The following is an 18,286-nucleotide window of genomic DNA, read 5'->3' as shown; positions in this document are numbered from 1 at the left end:
TCTGTCGCGCTCCCTTCTGATGCGTGTCCTGATTCCCCGGCAAACGCAGCCCCCCCCCCTCCCGGCAAAATTTTAATTTTACCGGGTTAAGGCCGCCATTGCTGCTGATTGATGGCGCGTCTTACAGAAGAAGGCAGAGAGATAGAAATCCACATTATCCTACTCTGAAAGCCTGACATCCCTCGAAGTGCATGTTATCAATCACCCGGAAACATCATCAAATCCGTCTCAAGTTGTCCTGCAGAAATCCTCACAAGCCATTAGAGGATAACAAAGCCAAGAGGAAGAACAATGACAGATGGACAAACAAAGGTGTCTTTTCTCTCTTTGTTTCCAATTGACCCAAGCAGAGGACTGCCCTTATCCATCAAAGGTTGGCTTTAAAAAAAACGAATCAACTCATACATGCTAATGACGAGTGAGACTCCAAACCAACTTTGAATTACAATATTTAGAGTCAACAACGTGAAGACAAAACATTTGGTGACAGGCGGTCCTTTATCGGAGTTCTTTTCACTTTCTCAAGGATGAGTCAACAGCTGGGCGAAAGCTTTTCAGGCTCTATCAATCATCTTTAATGGAGTGAGGGACAGCCGCTTGACAGAGACGGAGCCTGATGGCTTTTCGAAAAAGTAACACGCATCTGACAGTCATGTGGATATGGAGAAGGATCGCTCTGGCGACGGTGGCAGCGACTTAACACAGTCCAGAGCGGATGTCGCGCCGACGACGAGCTTGGAATGGAGAAAACGCCCGCAATAACCAGGTAGAGTCATTTCTGTCACCATAGCAAGGTGGGTGCTTCCAAATCGAATTTATGATTATTATTATTAATAATATTAGAAATAAAAGAACTAAAGATGACGCTGTCATGCATAAAAAGCTCGCACAAAACAATATTATCTAGCTATGCATTGTATCAATGAAATGTGACGTTCAAAATAATAAAATACAAAAAAACAGCATTTATAGATTCTTTAAAAAAATCCTAAAGGCTAATCTCACTCGGCGAGCAGGTTCGGGACACGCCTCCGGAAGGACGACTGCTGTGCTTATTTAATTTTTCTAAATAACGAGTCAGGTTAGGCAAAGGCAACAATGCGGCGTTCCAGCTTGTGACGTTCCCGAGACATTTGTCATCAGTCCCAAGCATTCCTACGAGCACCTCGGGATCCCGGCAAGCAACAACGTGAGGCTGAGCGCGTCATCTCCGTAGCGGCGCAAAATGATTCAATGCGATCGCTTCAATTTCCATCTCGGAGCTCCTCCCTCCCTGACGCAATGTGCGCTTCTAATGAGTCTGGGAAGGTCTCGTCCAGGTCCATAAATACAAGAAAAGATTGACATCGCTAGAGAACGCATCTCATTTACCGGTTTACAGTTGATGCATTGCATTTATGAGAAACACAAAATTTAGAATTGGGATGGGAGCCCACAGAGAAAAAGACAGCTTTTAATTGGGCTGGGGGAAATCACCAAAAATGTGCTCGCTGATTTTGTGAAAGGTTTTCTACAGCCACGGTTTAATTAACCCAAAAATAAAAAGAATGACGCAGTTTGGATGTCAATTTAATTCCTAATTTAAGATGAATTTCATTGCAATCTCATAAATTGTGCATGGCCGACACGTTAAAAGTGCAGCCTCAGAATCTCATTATGAAAGAACGATATTTCATTTTGGAAAAGAGGATGCTCCTCATTTATTTCATCTTATCGCTCTCAAGTCTGGCCTCTGAAATATAACTTCAAATTTGTGCGAGGTAACGTTTGGGGATCCATTTCATGTGAATGATCTGCACTTCGATATGTGCAACGTGATTTTACGGACTCCGCCGCTATAAAATGAGGCCTCCAATTCAATACTACATTTCCACGATAATCCAGGTTAATCTAACTCGATGCAGACACACGACTCCATCCCAGTTGTGCTACAATCCGCATACGAAAAAGTACAAAGCCAACCTCTTCGAATGCAAAAATTACAATAGAAAGGGAAAATACTTGATTACCTTCATCAGTACTGCAGCTTATTTGGTGCATATGTTTAAAAATAAATAAATAAAAAACATGAAACAGGATGTGCATTTTGTGGGGGCTGTTTTTTTTTGGAAAAAGGTCACAGGCTCAAGTGCTGTTTACGCAATAATTTTCAATTAATTAAAAATCAACCATTTGGTTGTGGCCGTAGTTAAACAAAAAACAACAATTTGAAGACTGAAAAACATTTCACGGGATCTCAATGTATATTCTGAAATAATTTTCTGTGAAATAAAGTCAGGTGTTCAGTGTAAAAATGTCAAAACAAAAATGGCAAGCGGAGGTAACACCGGATGAGACACTTCATTCACACTCATCAAGGCCGATGTATCAAAACACTTTTAAGGCAGACTTGCTTTAATCACACAGGGAATAGGTGCATGTTGAGGAAATGTGATTTGGCAACTGATTTGGAATTTTGGAAAGTGGATGTAGCGGCGACACTTGAACGCATTTTGGATGAGGTCACTCCGCTCCCACCTCGGCCGCCGCCATTGTTGGAGACGCCTCCGGCTCAACCTCCCAACGCTCGGCTCCCGTGTGCATGAAGGGACCGGCAAAGCTCCGCGAGGCTTCTCCCCGGCAGCTTGAAAAGCAAGCGGCTTTCAATCGCTCCATCAGGCACAATGAATACCTGCTCTGCTCTCATTACAATACCCTGCTTTCAGAAATAGTGTCAGCTGCCGTTTTCTCTCCTAATTATTTCCCGCGCCTCTGAGGGTTACGATCAGGACTGGAGCCAGAGGAGGCCGCATGGAACGGGTGGGGTGGCGGGGGGTGAGATTGGGGGATGCTTGAGCTTGAATTTGCCAAGCAGGATATACGGAAGCCTGAATATCTGCCAGTAATCCAAGTAAGGAGAGTCAAGTGGCATTCATATCAAGACAACTAACTCGGCTGCATCGGCTTCGTCAACGCTGCCTGCTGGTTTACTGAAAAGCTTTCGACACTGCAGGTTAGGAGAAAGGAGCAAAACATTTTAGCGAGACAATTAAAAAAAAAAAAAAGGCAGAAAACTGGCTTTGTATTAAAAAAAGAAAATCATGCCACAGATGAATAAAAGCGCATGTAATCGATAAGAAGCAGAAGTGTATTTTTTGTGTACACTTCAGTTGCAACAATGCAAAGCTAATTGAGATAAAGCGAGAAAGCAACATGGAAGATGCACGGCTTATAATTACATAAGTGATGGACTGCGTGCATCGTTTATGATTTGGGGGAAGGGGGGGGGTCATGCATTTGATTTTTTTCCCCATGATCCATGTGATTTATAAATGTTTGCATAAATTCACTATACAGTATTTCCAGTATTGTCTCCTTTTTTTTTTTTTAATTGGTCGGAAGGACAAAAGTATGACTCAATACAATAACCCGAAATGACTTTGTAAAACGATAACCAACTAATAAGGATAAGGACTAACTTTCGAACACTAGCTAATGGTGTACGCGTATCATCACAAAATTGGGGGCCAAGATAACGCGGAAGAAGCAGCACTCGATATTTCTGTTGATATTTTTTTTCTTTTTTTGTCATAACCAGGAGCAACCGCTTCCGTCCCATTTGAGCGCCGAGCAGCCATCAAAGCCCCGGCACAATTCCATCTCTGATTTACAACACCATTTTCTACTCAACTAATTTTACGGAAGGAGATAATGACATGGATTAGTTGCTAATCAAGTGCCAATCAGAGATGCGCCTGAACTAAATGTCAGGTGGAATATGTTCAAATCATTGTGGTTACTCCCTTGTGATCTCGGATCGTACGTCCTAATCGCAGCAATTTTCGTCGCCACGAGAGCTGGAGCTCCGTTCTTACTGTAACCAAGTTCTGCGCGATGGGATAATAATCTCCGCTCAAACCGTAATACGCGGGATTTAAAAAGTGGTAAGCCAGATAGATTGTCGCAGATGTTCCTCTGTAAATAGCTGAGGCTTGCATGACACATTACTCCCCCGACGGCGCGATTTAAGTCGGGATGAAAACAATCACAGCTTAAGCGCAAATAAATCATCCTGCTTTCACAACAACGATCGCAAACGCATTCGATGCAATACCAACACTTTGATGTTACGACGGCACCTCGATAGTTTATTTTCCTAAGCAGCCGAGAGGCACTTGCTACATTTTCATTCCAAGCATATTCATATTTCATCACACAACTTTGTACGTTTTGAGAAAGTTCCGAAACAATGATGACATACTGATGACTGTAACAGACCCTGACAGTTGACAAGAACGCTCGACCGTTCGTGCCGTTCCCAGAATCGTAAAACAAAGCCGGGTTTGCGGCACCGTTGTCGGAGGCGAGCAGTCTGACAGCTGCGGACAAGTTGGTGCCGAACCCCAACCGTGCTGCACTCCCGGTGACAAGTCCTTACTTTTCAAAGCGGCTGCGTCTTCTCAGTCAGAGGCAACCGAGACGCCTCGTGCCAGACAATCTCGCTGTCAGCGAACAGCATTCCACCATGCTTTACGGCACCGTCTTTGTTTGGACCGTTCAACTCATAAAGTATGTACGAATACGCAAGTTATTTCAAGATACGTATGATTGCACAATTTTGCAAATCCTATACAAAGCTCATAAGATGCGCCTGAAAAAGCTCAGATTGAAAGCACACGGGCAAATGGAAGTTTATGTATTGAAAACCAATTCTTCAATTGACGTTTATAGAGCAATGCTCGCTTTTCACAACTATTTCATTCTTCAGAGATGGATGCCTGTGGCACTCGTTCCCCACGCTCATGAAATTCAACTCAAGATTCTAATTTCCGCTCGACTATATCCTCTGTCGCGCTACGTACACAACTTGCGTTTTTCTCTCTCTCGCCACGCGTGCGCACGCCAGCTGCAAATGGCAGATGAATAATCAGTGCGAGGTGGCGATTAAAAGCGTCGTCCGTCGCACGAAGGCTCAAAGTGTGACCGACTCTGACAATACGACTCATTTTCACCTCATCTCCGACGCCGGATGAAAATCCATTTGTGTCTCCATTTTGTGTCCATTTCAGGGTGCAAGGTGCTCCAATAATCACAAATAAACACACAGCTCCTTTCTTACAGTTTTCTCCCCTTCCTTCAAGATCACACTCATTTCTTTCCACTATCTTATTACCAACAAGAAGTCTGCCAATGTAGCTATTATCGCCTCGTCTTCGAGGTTAGATTACGTTTGCCACCCCGGCTTTACTCCGATTGCAACTGAAAAAAACGTTTCTCAATTGGATAATGACTTTCTTTTCCCAAACCAGTCCGTGAGTGAGTTGGTTTCCACCTTTTGAACATGTCGGAAGAGTTTTTCTGTTCGGGCAGAATTGATCAAGTTTCCTTTTTTTTTTTTTTTCTTCATTCTAACTGGGGACACTTTGACTCTATGACAGAAATTACTTTTTGCTGAAGAAATGTTACGTGGAGTACTTTTATATAGGAAATGTATACAAGAATGTTTCCATATATCGCTGGCATGGGGCCGAAACCTCTCCTCAGTCGCAAGTTGGAAAAGTTCAGATTTTTTCACAAATCTGACCTACTGGTCAGTCCATGTGTGTGGGTGTTATATTTAAAAAAAATATCCACCAATTTAAAAATCGGTTTAATCCCTTTGATGATGTGAAAAACAAACAAACATGTTTTTGGGGTGTACTGAAAAGTCTTGACTTTGGAGGTACGCCAGCAATAAGTGAGCCAAATGGATGGAGAGAAATCACTCCTATATAAATCTTTTTTTTTTTTCTTTTGGAGGACAAGTTGCCAGCTCCAAAATGTTTGCCTTACAAAAGGATGCAAATATGTCATTCATTACAGCCGATCTAATTGTGTGTAAATGTCGGCTTTCATTAAAGCGCACTCTAAGCTGTGTTAGACAGTCTCCGATATTGGCTCGTTCCAAAACATGAGGCGGACTGACCATGGGTGACTATTTTCAATTAATAGAAGACAATTTCATGCAGCCATAATTAAATGTCACCTCGCGAAGGAACTGCACTGCCTGGCAATCTGGGCGAAACATGGCAAGAAAACATAACCCCCCCCCCGGTGTGGAGCCAGGCTAAATTCATCACAAATGACTTCCCTGCACAAAGTTCAGTTTTGAGAGCTGGCCGCTTGATTTTAAAGGATGATCTCAACCCGCAAGTCGGTGAAAGTTGGTGAAAAACACGTTTGTTTCAAGCGTACTGAAACAAACGTAGGTCATTATTGTGCAAACTTAACGGCAAGCTTGAAGGCAGTTGAGGAGAGGAAAGCCAGCATGGCTGCCTGCTCGCTCGCTCGCTCGCATGCTGGCAACTCGGGGCCAAAAGCGTGGTGGGCAGTTTGTAATTGCACAAATGAAGAGAAATGAAGGCGCTCCGTGAAAGACCACTGCTTTTGATTCCAATGCATGAACAGCTGTTGCGATTATTGCATGCTTCCTTGGGCCAACATTTGCAAGGCAATTTTTCATTCAAAGAAGATGGCGACTCAAGTTATTCGGAATCCAATCGAGTCACAATGACTCGTGACGAGACAAAAACGAACAGACAAGAGTCAAGAGCCTCGATTTGAGATTGGGATTATTATCACTTGAAAGACGAGGACGGTGGTTTAAAATGTAAAAATGTGACAATGAGTTGCGCTGTCATGATTGGAGCATTTGCCTGTCAATCTAGGAATGGTTCTGTGGTGATGGAGGATGAGCATGTCAATCAATCAAAATCCTCCCTCGTGAGAAGCAGATCTGAAGATCACATCGGCAACGTCGTCGTCGTCGTGGCCGTCGTGTTCGCCGGAGCAAAAGTTGTACCGGCTCGGTTGAAGACATTCACCTCAGAAAATATCTGGAAATCTACTCTGTCGTTTGCTAACATTAACAACATTGCAGTACAAAAACATTTTTTTACCTGGATCAAAATAAAACAATTTGGGTGCACAGGCAACATAAATTCTCAACGGTAAAAAAATAAAAAATAAATAAATAAATAAAATAAGAGGTTGAAGGGGTACGGACACCTAATTGGCTGTGGTCCAAATATTTGCATTTGTGTGTTTGAAGATGCGAGCGCTGCAGTCAGTTAGGACTGCGACCAAAATCGAGGCGTGAGGAGGCTGACGATGAAAATTAGGAAACAATCTCAAAATGAACCTTCTGCGTGTCTAAATTCTATCGCCAAAAATGTCCACTTTTTATTTCAAGTGGGATGAAATTGAACCAAAATCTCCACAATTTGACAAAAGCAAACGACATCCAAACAAGCCTCCCGCCTTTCACAGTTTTAGATGCAAATTTTGTAAGAAGTGCTTTTGTGTTGTTCAAGGATTACATTGAATTCATCAAGATGACAAGCCAAACGTTTGAAACAGGCGCTTGTTTCGAAGCAGTAACTGGGATGGGAGCTAATAATGCTGAAAAAAAAAAAAAAAAAAAAAACAGCAGCTTTTGGATTGGCCGGACGAATCTTAATGCATAACAGCTTTTGTTGAGATTGGTTTACTTTTTAAATTAATGTTGGGACTTGGCGCTTGAGCAAATGGAAATTTTAATGGCCGTAATATTGCCGTTTAAGGTATTAGTGAGTCCATTTACCTCCGCCAAATGTTTAGTGTTGGATTTTGTGAACGAAGCCTGCATATTTATCATTTTTATTTATTATTCTACATTAGACATGTTTGTGCTTAAATAGGATATACGTCATTTCAGATGCTCCATCATAAGAGCATAAAACATCCAACAACAACGATATTCTCGGTTCTCAATATCGTTAATATGCAAAAATATCGCAACGCTTAGGGTGGAAATCCCGATGGATGAGCAGATAAGAACTTCTTGAATGTTCAAACGTCTTACTCAAAGCTGACACAGAGCACATCGGGCGCCGATACTTTCGAGTAAGTTACTTGATTCAAATCAAAAACTTGGGGTGACCACATTTTAATCATCTACAAGTCAATATTGCCCCCCCGAAAAAAAATGGTGGTGTTGAATGGGATGCACTTGAAAATTTGGGTGCACCAAATGTTTGTGGTGGCCTACCAAAGGAAAAAAATACATGTAAAAAAATAATCGAGACGCACCAGTGGAAAAAATTAGTCCTCTTGTACAAAAGACAAAAACGTGTTGGCATAAAATCCAATTTGATTTGATTCCAGCAAGTTGCGACATCATCGCTCCGAGTTGCCTCCTCTACAGGAACGTCCTTATTTTAGTTGTCCGAGCAGACCACTTGCAACATTCTACCAATTGCACGTTAACAAAAAAAGAATGCTCATTTCGCACTTTGGAAAGGTTGTAAGCGCCTCAACTGATGAATGAGCGGATGTGGTCATATTCATTTTTGTTCTTGCTGAACGGTGCATGTTTGAAAGGCCGCTGGCGGTAAACATTTATGAGGAGTTACATTGAACTATTGCTCCAGTGGCAGCAATTTCTCAAAGAGGCTGCAGCGGAAAATTTGTGTTAAACTCTTGGGTTTATAATCCACATTTGCTCTATAAATGTCTCCACTCGGAGTTTTCCTTAATGCCCCTTTATATCTTGCAGCAGCAATGACCTATTTTGTAAACAAAATAGACTTGTTTTTGTTCAAAGGGTCAGCAGAATGCTATTTATGAATGCATAAATTAATAAGTGACTTGAATTTAAAGGCTTTTTTTTTTACAGCAATAAAATTGGGAGCTCATTGACTGGCTTCTTACAATATTGATGCAACACACACACATAAAGAAATTATAATAACAATACAGTAATAAACACTGATTGAAATGTTCTTTCATTCTCACTGGTTAGCATATTTTCAGTTACCTGAACAAAATTTTGCCACTAATGCACTTCAATGTTCTGTATTCAGGTGGAGTAAATAGAAAACCTCTAGGATTAAAATATACAAAATCAGAATCATGACAATCCAAGGACGATGGCCCGAGTTGACCAGAAGGAAGGAAGCAATACATTTGGGTCAAGAAGATGTTCTGATGTTCATCAAGAACGACTTTGGAAAAATGACTTAAAGTGTTGCTGAGAATCTTGGCACAAATAATGTGGCACCTTGTTTCCAGTATTTTGTTCCTCTGACCAAGATGGCGACAATTTACACTTTAGCCTGAAATTAAATGCCACTAATTTGTCCGAGGGCCCCTCAAAAAGACTATTTTTTTCAAACAATTTAACAAACTGTTGCATCAACACACAAAGGATGAGAAAGTAAATACACAAACTAATCACTGCACGTACGGCAGTAACATCGTGTCGTATGCGTCTTTAGAAGACGTGGCTGAGTGAGCGCTTCGGCTGAACCAAAGAAAGAACAGACTTCAATGGAACAATATATTTGACGCGTCTCACGGTCGGTAGACAAAGCCATAAGTGCCAGAGCCTCGGCTAGCCTGTTTGGATTCCTGTCTGGTGATTTATCGGACTGCGTCCTAACAACTTTGGAGGCAAATCCCCAAGTATGCTATCTATTAAATGAGCCCGTGTCAGGGCACGGGAGATAAAGCGTCCACAGCTGCCCACTGAAACGTCCTCCTCGGGCCCAGCTGTGACACACAAATCAAAGGCCGAGCAGCACAGCAGAGCTCACCTTCACACAAAGCGCTCTTAAACCTTCTTACAAACACTCAAGAACTTTAAGAAACTGTCCGAGACCTTGTAAAGTGAATTTAGACGTTCGCTTCAAAATACGCGTTTGAAGATAATCGGTGAAAAAGACTGAGAACGGTGCCGTAGTCAGTCACGTTGAGATAGCATTGACTTGTTTTTCACCATTTCGCTTTTTCTGATTGGTTGAGGCTGTGGCGAAAATGGCTGCCATTAGCTCACTTATGTCACCGCGCACCTCACTATATAAAGACCGGCATCTTTGTTCGCATCTGCGCATAAGCGGCGCAATTGTGAGTTATTAGTTATCAATACTTCAATTTCCACCACTGCAGTTTGCAGCTAGCTAGCTAGCCAAGACAACACCATCAAAAAAAAAAAAAGCCTCTTCCCTGCATAACACATTTGAGCAAACAGCTCAGGGTCCCTTCATATCCCAAGTGTTATATATTTTGTGTTATTCAGCTTGTCATGATTTGTTGAAACCTAAAAAGCGGTTGCATAACTAGCAAGAGGTATGTGCTGAAATGTCTGTCATGTAGTGGGAGCCACAGGCGGAATAATATCCTTAATAACTTTCCCTGAAGTGCCTCTTAAGTGGACCCGCACTCAAATGACGCGGTTCTGTTTTGGACGAGAACAGAGCCCATCCGCAGTGTCCAGAAGCCTATTAGCCCGCAAGCTAGCTCGTTGCTAAAACCTCTCGGCGCTGCGTGGAAAAGCACAGAGTAAGAAGCAGATGCATGAAAGTATTTGATTGACTGTTGAGACGGCGTGGCTTCAGTCCACACGGCCTGAAAGATGGACTTGGCTTTACACGATTTGGAAAACTCATTTTTAATACTTGGCGTTAGCATTTTATCTCCAAGTACGGATGGTAACTTCACTGCGATGTGTTAAAAGTGAAAGATATTTTTCATTTTCCCTTATTCCAATGCCATTTGGGAGAATCGACTCCTGTGGACACAAACTCAGCCAAAGCGCATGGAAACAATCACAAATGCTGGACTAAAGCAAGATTCGCTTCTGGGAACAACAATATATACCGACAGAGCTTGTCGGATAATTCACATAGTTGATTTGAAAGCATGTCCGTGCTTTTCTTGTGACACTTTGTTCCTTCGCAGCAACATGAAGCCGCGCTCCTGGCTCAAGCAATCCTGCCCCCACCATCTCCTGCCGCAACCAATCCTCTCTTGTTCTCCCACGGCCTCTCCTTGTGTAACCATGTGTGGTCTAGGTGCTTGACTCAAGGCTATAGCTCGGCTCCGCCATGTAAAATTCCTTGCAGCAGAACCACAGATTAAAAAAAAAAAAATGGGGCTTTTATAATTATACTGAGATGATTCCAGGCATTTCCTGCTGGTCCTTTTAATTACGGAGATAATTTTTCTCCAGGGAAGACCAGCTTTAACATACTTACCGGCTATTGCAAAGTTTTTTAGTTTTTTTTTTTTTTAAAAGATTGTTTTACTTGAAATAAGTCCTCGTCTGTTTTGGATTTACAAGGAGTGGACTGTGATGGGGGGGGGCATATTTCTTGGAGATATGACGAGATTGGACTATGTTTGTTTCTTTTGACTGACTTTAGAAGTATCACAATAGGCAAGGTGGAGGTTAATCTCGGGTAAATATGAAGTCAGTTCTGTGACAATGGAAAATCTAATAATGAATCACACGTCCATTTTATTCCAGAGGCCTATCTCTGTAATATTGTCGCCGCCGAGTTTTGATGCGGCACCCACCTTGCTGTAAAGGCATTCGTTTCCTCCAAAACTCGATGCAATATTAGCCTCGATAGCATCAGCTTGGAAATGTGACTTGAAGCACGTTAGTTGCAGCTATGGTTATTAAAAAAAAAAAAAAAAAATACAGTATTAAACATTTGGATTTGTTGCGTCAAGCTGAGATCCATCCCAGCTAACTTTGACTTTGCAAGCTGCACTTTGAACACGTCACCGGCCATCATACGGGGCACAAGTCGACCCCAAAAAATGCACTCGCATTCACAGCCGAGGCCGGAGCCTGTATTCAAAGCTCAACCTGGACTTGTTGAGGAAAGAAACAAAACATCGAAAACAAAACATAAGATCATGAATGTCAACGTGACAACATTTCTTCTGCATCTTGTGATCAAAAATCTGAGTGACAAAACATTCGGGTCGGAGAAGTGTCATTTCAGGCGAGAGTGTTGGCCCGGTTATGGCTCTTCAATCAGAATATTGGCAGAAAGACTCTTTACCGACCTTTTTGTGCCGCTGCAATTTATGCGGAAGAACAACCAGGCAAATGGTGTCGGAAAATCGCAGTCAAAGAAACTTTCATTTCACCCTTCACATTATTCCAGACTAAATTCTCATCAGAACACATTTCAGGTAGCGCCGAATATCAGTTGGAAGCCCCTGACCTTCCCGGGATTACATGTGAACTTACAATGCGGTGAACTGTCACCTAGGAGAATATTTTCTCTCCATTCTGACTTGAAATTTCGTACGTCGCGGAGGAAGAGCTGCCGTAATGGCGGCTATGAAATAAATAGCCAGCTATTTTCAGTCACCGTCTGATTTGAAAAAGGCGCCTTAAGCATGTTGTGAGCATGCATACATTCATGACGTTCTTCTTAATGTCACATAAAACGGACCCGTAAGAGGTTAAAAAAAAAAAAAAAAAAAAAAGACTAAAAGTATCTTCAAAGTTGAGACGGACTCAACTGTGGACTGAAGACTTGCATAACTGCATTATTTCAGTAACATCCTCTTTTTTTTATCTTTAATACTCATACCTCAAGAAGTGAAGTTGCACAGCCATTTGAGGAAAAAGAGTGGATCCATCCCTAATCAAAGTGTCAGGATAAAATGTTAAAGTTAAAAGTGTTGGATATTTACGAACGTGGAGAAAGGCGACTGCTTCCGAGCTGTTTGACTACGACGGTCAAACAAGTGCCGTGACGAACGCACGAGGAGTCGGCGCTAAATAAAACAAAATACATTATGTCCTACGTTGGTTTTTGTACAAAACTTGGCAACACTTGGCTCATAAACACGAGTGTTGGCTTGTCTTTAGGTCTGTGAGCGCGTCCAGAGATCAGCCTTGGAGGACCGCTTTCTCATTTTCTATCTTTATGTGCGGGCTCGGTGACAGATTAAAACAAAAACAAAAATTGTTTAAGATTTGAAAAATGCTTGAAAAATGTGTACCCTAACGTTTATGGATCCACTCACGTTCCGGCCACAGCGTTGACCCACTGACTTGCCGTATGAAAGCAAGAAGTCGGACATGCAAGATTTCATGCGCTTACAGAAAATGATATCAAATGACAAAGATTAGCAAATGTTAAAAGTGTAAATGGAGCAAATTGGCGCTGTCCTGTGAATATCGCATTAACATTTTTTTTAAATGACAAAATTGGTCATACGTGTTTTTTACTGGACGACAACGAAACGCTCACACATGGAACGTTACAATGTAGTTTCCCGGGAAAAATTCATTACATCAAGTCCTGGGATAAAATAACTAACTTGGATGTCCTTCAGTAGAGGGCAGAGGTCGTTAATTTGTACTTTATAGACGCCTACCACCAGTACAGACTGTACCAAAATGTAATTATTCACAGTCAAAATAAGGAAATTGTTCACCAAAACACACAAACAAAAATACAAAGGAGAGAGAAAGCAAAAGTTCAATCACGTTTTTTTTATTTTACTTATTTTCCTTCTTTTAAATGATGAGGGTCGAAATTAATTGACCGTTTGAGAATGTGAACTCAGGTAAGTGTCAGAAAAACGATAAGCCCGGCCTCCTGGTTACAGTCTAAATGGTAATGACCAAAAACGCAATTCATTTCTCATTCAGATATCTTTCCCATCGCAACTGACAAACGTTGGCAGAGAGGAAATTGAGCAATAGAGCAAAGCCGACGATCACATCGAAAAAGGTCATTCTTTCTCTAAATACCAGATTTATCCTGGTCCTGTTGCTTATAGTTGCAGAGTGGCAGTGAAAAAATAAGTATGAAGGACGTGGCATTGATCACTTTGTAATGCTTCCATCGTATGTGGTGGTTACAAAAATGGGGTTCTGGATTCGGAAGGCAACTTATACTTCAAGACGGAATCCAGCAAAGATGAGTTTGATGTGGGCTGACGCCGACCGAACACATGAAAGCAAACGCAACAAGAGCCGGTCCAGGACAGCACAAGAGCAACAACATGACGTAACCTATTTCTCAAATATTGGAATATATTTGCGACAGGACTGCAGGGCAGGCATAATGAATGTCATTTAGAACAGATAAAAACTAGTTTAGTTGAATTAGATTTTCAAAAGGGTGGGGGCGTTGTCCCAGTTCTGAACGAGAACAGCCTTTGTGAAGTTTCATTTAAAAGCTTGGGTGCACGGGTGACGACATGACATGTTAATTGTGCATTTTAATAAGCTGCGCAAGTTTGAGGCAAAGGCAGTGTCGGTGAGCAACGACACACACACACACACCACGCAGCTCTTGTAGGAAGGCGCTTTCCACCAGACAGAATCTTGCAAAGCCAACATGCTTGATAAAAATGCTTTGGAGGCGTGCAGAAGTGGTTCCTCCTAATTCTCGGGGTGTCACGCAGACGTTCCGCCAGGATCCAGATTGTGGACTGAAGCTCTGCTCTTCTTCAAGTTTCACCCGCTCAGCATCTTTCCCGTCTTCTGCCAGCGAATGTGCAGGCCAGGTGTCAAACTCCAGTCCTTGCGGGCCTCTATCCCGCACGTTTCCCTCCTCCAACCCACCGGAATCACATGATGAGCTCATCAGTCAGCTCTGCAGGATGCCGATGACTATCGCGAACGGAGTTTGACACCTGTGATTTGCAGCTTCCTGACAGACGGGACACAGCGGGTCAGTCTGAGGGAGGCAACATCAACACCGGAGGATGAGGATCCTCTCTCCTCGACGCCAACGAGAGCACCTCAACGTTGGCGGCTGTCAAACCTGTCCTGAAGTTTGCAGACGACACCGCAGTCCGCAGCCTCATCGACCGTGGCGGCGAGTCTGCATATCGACAGCAAGCGTGTCTTTCTAAAGTCTTTATGTGGCGCTTGACATCGTCGGTGACGACCGTCACTTAAGGAACGAAAAAGTGCTGAAAAGGACACCGGGTTGAGCGACTTGCCAATCACTGAGGACAATTCATGTCGCAATGACCAGCAGGCAGCGATTCAGCGACTGATGTGTTAATTGGATACAAGCAAAGAGGAGCGCGAATGACCCTTTCGATGACCCTCATCATTGAAGCCGTGCCTGGGGCACAACCTTAGGAACGGCCGAGGTGTCAGAGGTTGCTCAGGACAACCTCTGCTTAACCCCGGGACACATCAGCCCACAAGCTCATTTCACATCATTTGCGATCTCATGTTGAAAGGCTACGAGCATCTGGCTCACATTTCATCAATTGGATTTCAACGGCGCAAGTATCAGGCATGACGAGTCCATTGGAGTCACGACACACAAGGCCATTGTGAAAAGTCCGACTGGGGAAAACCAGTACGGGCAAAAAAAGAAAAAAAAATACACGGAATAGTCAGTAGTTAGGGTCAAATTAAAAGAAAATGTTTAAGATCGACTCATTTCACTTTTTAAGGAATAAATGCGCTTCAAACCATTTTGTGAGGACTTGCAAGCTGAAAATTTGGCAGACATTTTTTTTTCCCATGCAAGTACGATGCAAGTTTCAAGTAAAACCAAGTGATTGTACAACGGTCAGACTTTTTTTGGTTGCAGGTAAAGCCAATTTACTGAAATGTAATCATGACAACAAGATTAGAATCAAAGAAAAAGGTTTCATGTGCTGAATGCCGGGACGCAAATTGTGTTTTGCTGATGTTTATTCACACGAGTTGGAGTTGACTCTAAACACGACAAAAAATTAAAGGTATTGCTTATTTAAATTCAAGAAATTGTTTGCTCGCAATTAGCATTAAACATCAAGGCAAGGATTTACAGACAAAGATATAATCGTTGTTCTTTTTTGTTTGGGTTACTGAAAAATAAAAAAAACGTCTCTCGTCGCCTTGAGCTCAATCGACGTCGAAGGCTTGTGTCGGCGGCTAACAAGTGACGGCTCCGATATCCGCTTGTTGTGCAAACGGGTTCTGGTAACAAGCTGTTGCCGCGGCCATTCTGTTTGGAGGAGGCCACGCATGCTCCTGGAAGAGGCGGAGCTTAAGCGCTCAAATTGCGCGTATCAATATGCATCGCCACAGAGAAAGGTGATGTTAATTATTTAGTTGCTTCCGCTCGCTGATGAACTGACGACATGCTCAACGTGTTGCTCAAAAACACCGCTTAGCGGCTGCTGCTGCTCAATTCAAAAGAGCGGCGGACTTTTAATGTACAACAACGACAGCATCTGACCGTCAACATTTGCTGCGGATGCTCCTCAAATGGGGGCAAGGTTTTGGAATTGCTTCCATGTCCATTTCAACAGCAAGTGCAACTCAAAAAAAGCATTTAGTGGAAAATACGGCCTCCTCCACCACAAAGAATTATTCTTTTGCTTTTACCATCAAGGATTAGCCGCGTCACCTCAGTTTCCAGCTTCCTCATTGGCTAAGTCATTGATTGCCTTCCATCCACCCTGCTTCCTTCAAGGTGACCCATAACGAGCCCAGAAAGCTGTCAATCAGCATATTTGGAGACTTTAGACCGGCACCGTGTTCCTTGGAACTCACGGGGTTATGGATGCACGTCATGATTACTTATTCAGAAGATGAGAGATGCATCTTGAAAATAAAAATGTCACATTTAAGGTGCATGTGATTTTCTCGTGGCGGTCGCTGATTACTTTGCATTCATGCTTCCTCAGACAATAGCGTCATAAATCGGGAACATCTGTTTCTGAGGAGTGCTTTCTTATAACCCTTCTGCGGAGCAATCAGCACCTTTGCGACAAAAGAGCCACTCTAATCACGCCACTTGCAGCACCCTTCAACAGCAACCTTAAGCAAGCAAGCGCTGGCAAAAGAGAAGAAACAAAACAGATTGTACGGACACCAACAATGACCATTAGTTACGAGAAACCTTCGCTCAACATCAATTCAGCAGAAATGTCACCAGTCTTTAATGGCCGTTAAAGTGGAGAGGAAGGAAGACACGGCTGTTTGTGTTGCATTGTACGAGCCCAGAGGTACCCAAAAAAAAAAAAAAGCACTTGACCCGGTTCCACACATTGAAGTGTCCTTTCCACGGTAACGGCATTTTGCATAATGCCATTACTAAGCTCAAAGCATGAAATCACCGCGCTTTAGTCTCCATTTGTAAAGGCAGAAACAACTGTGGAAGTGGGAAGTGTGCACGAGGGGGGGTGGAACCGAAGGGGCCATTTGAGCATGAACACATTCTTCAATCTCTTCTTTTAGATTAGTTAATGAGGGGGGGGGGCTGGTTGGGGGGGACAACAGAGACATGCAACAAGAAACACAACTGTTAATTCATATTGGCACTAGATGACGATTGTATTAATCGAGTAGAAAATGGTACAAAGTGTCGTCAAATATGAAAGGCTATCAGGCATCCAACTTGGAATGTGGTCAAAATGTGACATCACTTGAAAGACTATCAAAGAATTAACGGTGGGTGATCTTTTTTTATTTTTATTTTGTTGCTCTTGTGTCTTTTGGAACGCACCAAAAATGCTCAGCCATTGTGCATGTCACATAATAGCTCAGCATATTTAATAACACTAATTTCATATTAACTACACTAACTTTTTGTGCAAAATCTTACTCAAGTTTTGCCAGAACAGACCCTGCAGTAGAGGTTTTTTTTCTTTTTTTTTAAGTTACTACAAGTCATTAGCTTTTTTAGCACCCAATTCAAAAACTGCATATTTCTGTCCCCAAAGTACTTTAAAATGACACACCCTACTCGAGAAGTAATTAAAGCAAGGAAAGTCATCCTGAATCGTTTCTCACCCTCAGCTGTCAGCGTAAAATGTGATACAAAAGATTCTATCTTTCCTAAACACACCTCAGGGAGCCTGGAAGAAGACACTGACCTCAACCCCCCCGAATGCGCAGAGCTGAAATCTCTGGCCAGCTGCAACATTGATCTTACGGGCTAAAATTTCAAGGGCTGAAAAACAATCTCCCTGTTGGCAAATGGATGGCATAGCACCAAACTCTTGGGTCATTAGTTCACGGCGAGCCTCGAGGATGTGTGCAAGCGTGGGGAAGTGGAGGAATGTTGAAGGGATAGACATGTTTCGGAGCTTTCCCGGAGACATCGGCTCCGTCTCGTGACCTGCGGACCAGGTCACCGTCACACTCGTGCCCTCTAACACCCACTTGCTGTGGACCAGCTCGATGCGGTCATGTGATACAAGCACGACTAATTCAAGCGGCGATGTGCAGCTTAGCGTACGCTGACAACATTCTAACAAGTTCATTATGGCAGAAAAAAAATGGGTGAGATTTATTAGCTTGGTAATAACGGAGCTTGCGTCACAAAAAAAAAAAGTCCAACACAGTCGAACGATTTTTCATGCTCGGAACGATGCCTTCTTGAGCCGAGCACACAAATGGAATACCTTGAAAAGTATTCTTACTCCTTGAACTTTTTCCACCTTACAATCTCAAACTTGAGAGCATTTCATTGAGATTTTTTTTTTGGACCAACACAAAGGAGGACTAAAT

General features: G+C 42.7%; 1 protein-coding gene across 6 annotated transcripts in view; it reads right to left on the bottom strand.

Moving 5' to 3' along the window:
* The window catches only part of macrod2 (mono-ADP ribosylhydrolase 2), a 288,212-nt gene that overhangs the window by 179,165 nt on the left and 90,761 nt on the right, over positions 1–18,286 (bottom strand). The window lies entirely within an intron of this gene.

Source organism: Idiotropiscis lumnitzeri, chromosome 9 (assembly GCF_059441095.1).
Source record: "Idiotropiscis lumnitzeri isolate Australia: NSW breed Sydney's pygmy pipehorse chromosome 9, RoL_Ilum_1.0, whole genome shotgun sequence".
NCBI classification, from domain to species: Eukaryota; Metazoa; Chordata; class Actinopteri; order Syngnathiformes; family Syngnathidae; genus Idiotropiscis; species Idiotropiscis lumnitzeri.
Note: the sequence above shows the minus strand (reverse complement) of the source record. Positions and strands in the feature narration are given on the sequence as shown.